The sequence below is a fragment of the Triplophysa dalaica genome, chromosome 1 (assembly GCF_015846415.1).
Source record: "Triplophysa dalaica isolate WHDGS20190420 chromosome 1, ASM1584641v1, whole genome shotgun sequence".
NCBI classification, from domain to species: Eukaryota; Metazoa; Chordata; class Actinopteri; order Cypriniformes; family Nemacheilidae; genus Triplophysa; species Triplophysa dalaica.
In genome coordinates this window covers 2419218-2428669 of record NC_079542.1, presented here as the reverse complement: position 1 = coordinate 2428669, position 9452 = coordinate 2419218, and the positions used below count along the sequence as shown (strand labels likewise).

General features: G+C 38.9%; 1 long non-coding RNA gene across 3 annotated transcripts; it reads left to right on the top strand.

Moving 5' to 3' along the window:
- The first annotated feature begins 4336 nt into the window (after window positions 1–4336).
- Window positions 4337–7855, top strand: LOC130418768 (uncharacterized). 3 transcript variants are annotated; one of them, XR_008906394.1, is made up of 6 exons: window positions 4887–5010; window positions 6092–6161; window positions 6335–6371; window positions 6449–6489; window positions 6617–6778; window positions 7693–7855. It is a non-coding gene; the product is annotated as an uncharacterized LOC130418768 (long non-coding RNA). The 3 variants fall into 3 exon arrangements; XR_008906395.1 differs by lacking the exon at window positions 4887–5010 and adding an exon at window positions 4337–4607 and having other exon boundaries at window positions 6335–6489; XR_008906393.1 differs by having other exon boundaries at window positions 6335–6489.
- The last annotated feature ends 1597 nt before the right edge of the window (window positions 7856–9452 follow it).

The following is a 9452-nucleotide window of genomic DNA, read 5'->3' as shown; positions in this document are numbered from 1 at the left end:
GTTCCCTCTCTGACACACATTATCAAATCGTCTCTCACAACTGCTACATTTCCTACACTCTCCACTCAACTGCAAACTGAAGCACACACTCTGTTGAAGGCAAATCAGCTATTTTGGCCAAAGTTCTGTGCACTGCTGCGCAGAAGGTGAGTTTACATAGTCTACATAGTCTACATAGTGGTATGATTAACTGATTAACTGCTCTTAAATCTTGAGTTAATCTCCAAGTTTTCCCATCAGCTTTCACTACAGGATTAATTGGTGTGTTATATGGTGAATGTGTTTGTTCGATGACACCCTGCTTTACAAAATTTTAAATCGAAGGCTTAATACCTTCTTCCTTATCTTTAGACAAAGGGTATTGTTTAATGTAGACAGGTTTGTTTGTTTTAAGTTTAGCCCTGTAAGGTTCCATGTCAATGAAACCAGTGTCATCCTTGAACTGAGACCATAACAAAGGGTTAATCATGGAGTCCACCTGTGTAGGTATGCTCCACCCGGAGTCAGGCGCTTGTGAACCTCTTGGCAGTCCACCTGTCGGCAAAGGATTGATGAATGCCCGTAAACTGGACAGAAAAGAAAAAACAACCTTGTGATCAGTAAACTTAATATCCAAAACTAATTTATGCATCATGTCACGGCCTAAAAGATTTGGTGGAGCACCTGGAATAACTTTGAATTTGTGAAAAAATGTTTTAATAGCAGGGGCTTTAACCTCCAATGGAGGCGTCACAGCACAGGCAATGTCAGTTCCTGAAATTCCCACAGAGTGCATAATATGATTAGTTATAGGACCCTCATAACTGTTAGAAGTCATAGACAAGCATCTTCACCTGTATCAAGCTGGGATGTTCACCATAAGAGAAAAATAAGGCAAATCCTCCCCATTATTTGTAAATGTTAGGGTCATCATACATAATTCAGAACTGACATCACTCTGTGAGCATCCCTATGCTTGGTTCGATGTGTAGCACCTGAGTTCTCGTTCCTGCGCTGTGGTGAGTGTGTCACCAGAAGTCAGCGGATGTGACTCAGACTTTCACTCTTGTTTGTAATGGCCCTTTTGCCTATATGGGGAGTCTGCAGACCTGGAGCAGGCAGTTTTACGCCCCTGCTGTTCCTTATTTCTCCAGTAGGGGGAGTATGCAGTTTTACCACCTGCTGCATAATTCATACAAGTTCATAGAGATTTATTTTTCTAAAACTTTTTGAAATAATAAGACAGTACAACTGCATGATCATTTAATATTTTTTTAACTATTTCCAAGTATTATTACAAATGAAATCAATAATATCACAACATAATAGGCCTAATTAGCCAGCCAACAACTCCTATTAAGAAAACAAGATACAGGATTAATTGAGCACTAACAATCACAAACGTGATAAAACCCACATAAGGTGCACATACATTTTAATCCAGATCATCAAGTTAAAATATTCAATGGAAATATCAAAGAGGTATATTGTATGTACGATAGATAATTTGATCATATCTTTAACAACTCAAATCAAGATCCATATGGGACTTATGTTTTCAATTTGAGTTTCAACATGTTTGTGGTTGTTGGTGCTCAATTATTGATTTTTTTATAAAAAACTTGAGTACGTGTGCAGCTAAACTGAAATGGTTTAAAGATAATATATAATGCAAGTTAACAGGGTCAGAATATCTTACCATGACAGGCCATCTCGCATTAACTACAGAGACAAAATGAGAATAAATTATAAAGAAAATAAATATGAAAATGAGGAAGAGATATCAAGATAGCATACACGTGGTTAGCTAAGGTTGATCCAGACACAACATTGACCTGGTCGCCAATAAGTATTAATTGTATTTTCTTTGAGTTTAAACCACACACATATCAATATATATATATATATATTTATGTATGTTAAGATGTTTAATTAATTCATAACAATATCAATTAATCGTAAAAAATATGCATGTTGGGCGATTTCTTAGTAACAAAAACGATTATTTACCATACCTCTAACTCGCGATAGACGGCGAAGTTATCTGTTAGGTCTGTACTAGTGGTTCATAATGAACAGTGAACCCCTACTGGAGAAATAAGGAACAACAGGGTCCTAAAACTGCCTGGGGTGTAAAAACTGCATGCTCCAGGTCTGCAGACTCCCCCTTCTCCCTTTTGTCACACTGAAAATATATTATTTCAGACTTACATTTACATTTAGGCATTTGGCAGACGCATTCATTCAAAGCGACTAACATTGCTGTATCCTATACATTTTACATAGGTATTTGCAATCCCCTGGGATCGAACCCAGTAACGCAATGCTCTTACCACTGAGCTACAGGAAAGCTTCCTCCTTTGTGTAGGATGTGGTTGTGCGGATTCAGAGAAGTACGGCTGCTGTTCCCCTGTGGTAGGAAGCCTGTAACAGAGGCTTTATGTTATTATTCAAACGCAATTTAGAATCTTCGGTCCATGCTTTCTTAAATCGCATAAGAATTGAGCCGCTGATTCTCTCGATGTCTGTTTAGTGCCTGCTGTAAATCCTGTTGGCTTCCTAAACGTTCATCAAGAAAAACTCTCAACTGTTTAAAAAATATTTCAACATTTGCAGAAATCTCCCAAAACAAGTCATGCGGGTTTGCAGCCGTACCTCTGCTGGTGATTTTATCATTGTCCATTGATAATGCTGGACACTTTCCAATCAGCATTTCTTCTGTAACATCTTTCTCGAGTGTTCCTAACAACACCACTCGGAAGTCGCTACCTGTGAAATGCGCATATTTTGTATGTGTTTGCAAAATCAACACATATTTACCCGCTTCCTTTGGGAAACGTTTACAAATTGCTTCCATATCAGACATTCTTAACGGTCTCACATTTACAGTGTTGCAGCTCTTACCCAAACCTTTGAGTTTTGAGGTTTTGTACTCGGATTCATCATCAATCAATTTATGTACCATTTTATTAGGCGGTTTCACTAACAATGAGTTAAAAAAATACTATTTCGTCGTCGGCCCCAGATATCTCGTTTCCCCACGGCGACTGGTTTCAGACTCTGAATGAGCACCTGTTGACCTGGAACGAAATTATGGGTCGCAGGTATGTCATCCAAGTTAACAAATAGGAATGGCATGTCCCACAGCACAGAGACCAAGAGGCGCTGAAACATATGCGCTGAACCCTTGATGCCGAAAGTCATTCGTCTTCGAAAAGGCCAAAAGGTGTGATGACTGCTGTCTTTGGGAAAGGCACCTGTCGGTAACCGCGCACCAGGTCAACCTTCGAAAAGATGGTGGCGCCTGCTAGGTGGGCGGAGAAATCCAGTATGTGCGGCACTGGGTAGCGGACGGAAATCGCAACAGGGACGCCAACCGCCATCAGCCTTGGTCCCCATGTGTAAGGGGGAGGCCCACGGGCTGCTCACGATGCCGGGGTGCTCCATGGTAACGGACTCCTCCCTGGCGTTCGCGAACTTGCCAGAGTCGAGGCGCGGGGCTCTTGCAAAGACTGGGGGGCCATCCGTGGTGATGTGGTGCTCCACACCATGCTTAGCCACTGCTGATGAAAACAAGGGCGTGGTGATGTCAGGGAATTCAGCAAGCAGGCGTTGATACAAGTCCCGGCGTGCAGGGGTACGAAGCAAAAGACAGGACGTCCATCAGACGGCAGTTAGTAACATCCACCAACACTCTGTAAGCACAGAGGAAATCCGCCCCCAGGAGCGATGTAGATACAGCGGCCATTACAAAATCCCAGCCGAAGCGCCGCCCGCCGAAACACTTTCACATACCTCGTGCCATGGGTACGAATGAGTGTGCCGTTGGCGGCGTTCATCGGGGGGCTATGCACGCAAGCCATAGTGTCTAGAGGCGTCGCCGGCTGGATGCTGCGTTGAGCCCCAGAATCGACCAGCCGGCCGGACAAGGTGTCAGTGATAAATAACAATTTGCAGTCATGGCCAGCGCCAATAACTATGGAAAAACTGCTGCCGGTTTGCGAGGAAAATCCTGTCTGTCTCCACAAATAATGTACATTTACAGCCATTGATTTGTAAATAATTACTTGCTAGTAAAATTAGAACATTCAAGCGCAAATCTGTTTACGGCATTCAACCGTAAACAGCTGTATAGCAAACAAAGGCATTCACAGTTCATTATAATCTACATTTAATTTGGATTTACATTTAAACGGAGTAATTAAAAATATTACTGTGATAACTAACACAATCCTTTATCATAAAGTAAAAGAAATATATAAGTTATGCAATTTAACTTTGCCCTCAGTCAAAACAATTTCCTCAGGCACAAATAATTTATTATATATCGTACACGAAAAATGTTACCGTTAGATACACCCAAAATGAATCAATAATTAATCAAGGTAAGTGTGTTTATTTTTATTATTTTATTATGTTGCGCTTCGAAAAAGGATTTTAAATGATATATTTTGACTGAGCTGCATGGCGTGAATTACCTGTTTCAGACTGTATGACAACCAGAGAGTTCACAACTTTGCCACCACTGACGAGCATCATGATAGATAATTTGCAAACAGGAACAAACTTCGACTGGAAGTTGATGCAGCAACGTTACATATTTAATCTCAAATTGAAGCTATTAACAGGTAGGAGAATGTTGGTAATTAAACAGTCTAGTTGTTTAATTGTTTTATTTTATTTGTTAAAATTGACCTGTGCACAATAACAACATGTGAGAGTGATTATTTACTTGGGTTGCATCCTTTATTCCTTTATTATCAAGGATCAAGTCTCAAATGTGTTTTGTTCGCTAAATTATTTTATAGTGTCTGTTTATAATTTGCGTCTTTTGTCCACGTTTGCTAACCCTCTCCCCTCACTCACTCTAGAGCACACGCGGTGGGGGGGGGGGGGTGACCTGCTAAATTAATTCTAGTCAGAGTGACACACCTCACGGTATTAAATAAAATGGAATTCGTTGCTCACATTTAATTTCAAGTCTCGTCTGAAGAAAATGCGATTAATGAAAGGCCTTTGTTCGTTTGATTAGTAAGTGAGTTTTGTCTCCACACACACGTTTTTGTTACAAATACAGTCAGACTGGCAGTTTGTTTCGTTAAATTGGCGCCAACCGCTTGCAGTATAACGTCGATATAACATCAATTAAAGTTAAAAATACAGTTTTGTGTGTGTGAGAGGAATATATTACATGTGTGGTAATGCAACACTTGGTAAATTGGCGTAAAGTATCTATTAACTTTAACTGAGGTAACGTCAAATCCCTTCAGATATAAATTAATGTTATTCAGACTTGTGCTCGTTCGTGGTGTTAAAGCCAGGGAAAAGTTTTCTTGCATTTCTACCTGCATTCGTGAGACATATGCGCATTCACATGCATGTTTCCCAAGCAGGTTTAATTGTGCTTTGCTGCTTAAGAGTTTCAAAAAGTTTTCAGCTTTTACATTTTACATCGCCACAAAGAGGGAAAATCTAAGCTCAGATTTATGCCAGTGATTTTATTTGAATTAAAATGTAATGTTGATTTGTAGGGGGGCACGGTGGCTTAGTGGTTAGCATGTTCGCCTCACACCTCCTGGGTTGGGGGCTCAAACCCCGCTTCCGACTTGTGTGTGTGGAGTTTGCATGTTCTCCCCGTGCCTCGGGGGTTTCCTCCGGGTACTCCGGTTTCCTCCCCTGGTCCAAAGACATGCGTGGTAGGTTGATTGGCATCTCTGGAAAAAATTGTCCGTAGGGTGTGAGTGCGTGAGTGAATGAGTGAGTGTGTGTGCCCTGCGATGGGTTGGCACTCCATCCAGGGTGTATCCTGCCTTGATGCCCGATGACTCCTGAGATAGGCACAGGCTCCCCGTGACCCGAGGTAGTTCGGATAAGCGGTAGAAGATGGATGGATGGATGGATGTTGATTTGTGTCAAGTCAGGTGTGAAACTGAAGGACTTTTATAAGCATCTTACACACACATTAGAGAGGGGAGGAATAGTTCTTGTCCGTTTCAGCAATGTGGCAAAATGTATATCATTTTCTTTCCACTCTGGTAATTTATGCAAGTTGATGTATTGAGGTAATTTTTTTATGTTTTTCCATTTTTTATGTATTGTGTTTTCTCTACAGGTTGCTGCATCTTCATCTGATGTTGAGAAGACACTCAATCTACCTGGCAGTCCTCGTCTGATTTTGCTCAGTTAGTGTCTCATTAGGATTTGGCAAAGTAGAAACAACAAATTGTTGAGATATAAAAACTCTAGAAGCATTTCTTTGGTAACCAGCTGTTAAAATTAAACAATCTCAAAGGCAGTTCTTTGAAATTATAATTAAAAAAGTGAAAAATGTTAATTTTCTTTATCTTCATTTTAGACATTGCAGGCAAATAGGATGGACGATAAGTCTAGAGGTGCGTATTATTTGTGAGTGTGTGCAGTTAAACTTTTTGTAACTACGTTTGCTGTGTACTACATCTTCAATCTGCAGTATCAGGAGGAGGCTTGTTGCACATTAGAATTTCTTCAAAGGTATGACCTTTAAGAGTTTTCCATCCTTTTACTATTTAGTAAACTTTACTTTTTTATCTCAATTCTTCAATCAATATGATTAACAAATGATGATTGTGTTCTGTGGAAATTTATTGAACATCCTTAGACGCTCATTAGAATTAATCCAGAACGAGGCTCCAAGACAGGCAGAGGGAATGTAGTCTCCAAGAAGACCGGCAAGGTGGTGAATAAAACATATTCAACAGTTAATCCTAAAGTTGCCTCTCTACTGAAGAATCTCATGGATTTCGAGTGGGATTTCATTTAGGTAAGTAAACTTGCGCATATGCACACACACACACATGTACATTTCTATACCTGTTTTCAGTTGAAAAATTATTCAGTACCTGCAGGAATTCTGCGATTGCAGAGTTAATCGCAAAATCAAAAATTTAGCAAAATTTGTTGCAACTTGCAAAAAGTACATTCTGCATAACTTGTCAGAAGACGCACCATGTGACGTCATCACATTGCGAATTCTTTTAAAAGGGGCTTGCAGTGCGTTCCAAATGGGATATATCGCCTCTGGAAGGGACACCATACAGACCTCGCTCAAGATAAAGAGAAAAAGACATCGCTTTCATTCATCCTTTCGCTAAGTGTGTAGGACCAAAGCTTTTGCTGGGTCGCTTTCACCCCAAAATGGCTGTTGCGAGGGCTGCTGCTGGGCGCTGGTGTTGCAATGGAATAGGGATGCAACTATAATAGATTTTGTTGGTACAATTATAGTCTGAGGAATAATCACGGTTGTACGATTATGACGATGATTATGGATTCATTCATTTCTAAATATTTACTGGCCCTGACAAATTTTTTACTTGCCCGCCACAAAAAGTAATAAATAAATACTAATGGAGAATTATTAGTTTGTTTTTGACCAATGCAATCTTGGTCAGAATAAATGAATAAAAAAGCACTGGTGCCACCAAGTTGTGGGGTGAGGCAAGGAAAAATAAACACTAAAACTACATCCAAAAGTGTTTACATTTTTTATTAAAAAAAAAAATTTTTTGGTTTATTATACATAAACCCCGTTTTAAAACTTTAAATTTAAAGTAGACCATAAACACTGCCTTTAATATCAGTGAGTGTTTTTGGACAAGACAGTAGCTTTCCAGGAGGAGGGTTGGAGATCCCCAGTTTAGACACTCTACTTAGTTTTTTTCTATGTTTATCTTTCAGACAACCAGACCTGCATGTGGAGTTGGTCACAGATGGTGGAATGTTCTTTGCCTTCAAGCTTTAGAAAAAACTTGAAATTCATTGTTTTAATAAAGTTTTTTATAATTAAAGCTTTATTAAAACAATGAATTCAGTTTTTAAAGTTTTTTATTGTTTTAGAAGGTTTTTAGATTTGTCTATGCACAATATCTGTGTTTGGAGTAATAATAAAACATTTTAAACTGTTTAAATATGTCTATAGACTTGTTCCTTTTTGCACAGTATCTGTAATTTTATGGTTCCTCTTCTCATATTTGCCAGTCTGTTGTTTAATTTGGTTAAATAAAAAGCATTCATTCAGAAACCCTGCTGCCAGTATTTTACCGTTAATTTACTGAAAATATGTAATTTAATAAAACTATAAAATAACGGTACGCAGCTGGAAACCCATCTATCAGAAAGCCGTAAATTAGTGCAACCCTAAAATAACGCAGCTGGAAACCCTGCTGCCAGTGTTTTACCAGAAAATTACGGCAGAATTTTTTACAGTGTATATATTTGTCATCTATAAAGCCTTCATACTTTTCTCAAACACTATAGTTTTTTTTTAACTTTTAGGCTGGACTTTCTCAAACCCACATCAAAAACTTATTGTCTTAACCATAATGGTCTGTGTGTCAAAATGAGATTGTCCTGTTTCTATGGCGATCCTTCTTGCCCAATCAAAAGAAGAGCTGTTGTTTACAGGGTTTGAAGAGACACCAGTTCCTGAACACCCCTGACCACAGGACAACATGTTAAAGTCTGACAAGAGCATAAAGTCTCAGACACACCCTAGATTCCTTCGTGAGCAGATCTCAAAGAGATTGTTCAGAAATGAAGTGTCTCATGTTCTGCGTTTTTTTTGTTTTCGATTGTTTGTTTGGTGTGTTACAGCCATCCAGTCAAACAGGTATGACACTCATTTATTTGTGTTATTCGTGTTTGTGTTCCATGAGATTCAATCTCAATACATTTGAGCTGCAAATTCAATGCTACCAATTAAGCTACAGTCAGATTTTCATATAATTTTTTTAAAACACTGCTCTGGGTGTACGTCTGTTAACGACTTGCTGTGTGGTGTTCACTAGTCTCTGGATGGGTTAAATGTAGAGGTTACATTGGGTCACCATTGGTCACCATATCTGACTAATAGGTCACTTTCACTTCACTTTCACTTCATAATGGAAAAACCTGTACATTTAAAGAAATTTGCTGTTTTTAGAAAATAAAAAAAAAGTTATCAGATATACAAGAAAAACATGGGAAACATGTCACTTTACAGGAAAAGTTGAGGCGCCCCAGCTGATGAAAAATGTCATTTTATTACAGGATTTTTTGCTAAAAAATGTTTTTAGAATACAGTAAAAATTAAAGGAAGAAGACTGCAAATTTACCAGAAAACCTTAGGAACATGTAATTTTAAAGGGAAACTTTTTTTTCATAGTTTGTTTCTTGATGTCCCAGCTGCCCAAAGTTTTTATTTTTTTGTAAGTTTTTTAAGTACATAGTGCTCAAATGTGGACATTATTTAACAATGTGTTATATATTTCTGTGTAGACTCCGGCTCTTTTCTGATCTACAACAAGGATCACAACAAATGTGTGAATGTGGTCAATGCCAATGTGGTGCAGACGGCAGCGTGTGATGTCTCTTCTGATGCTCAGCGTTTCCGATGGGTTTCATCTTCAAGAATCATCAGCGTCTCTCTTAAACTCTGCTTGGGAGCTCAAGACATCAAA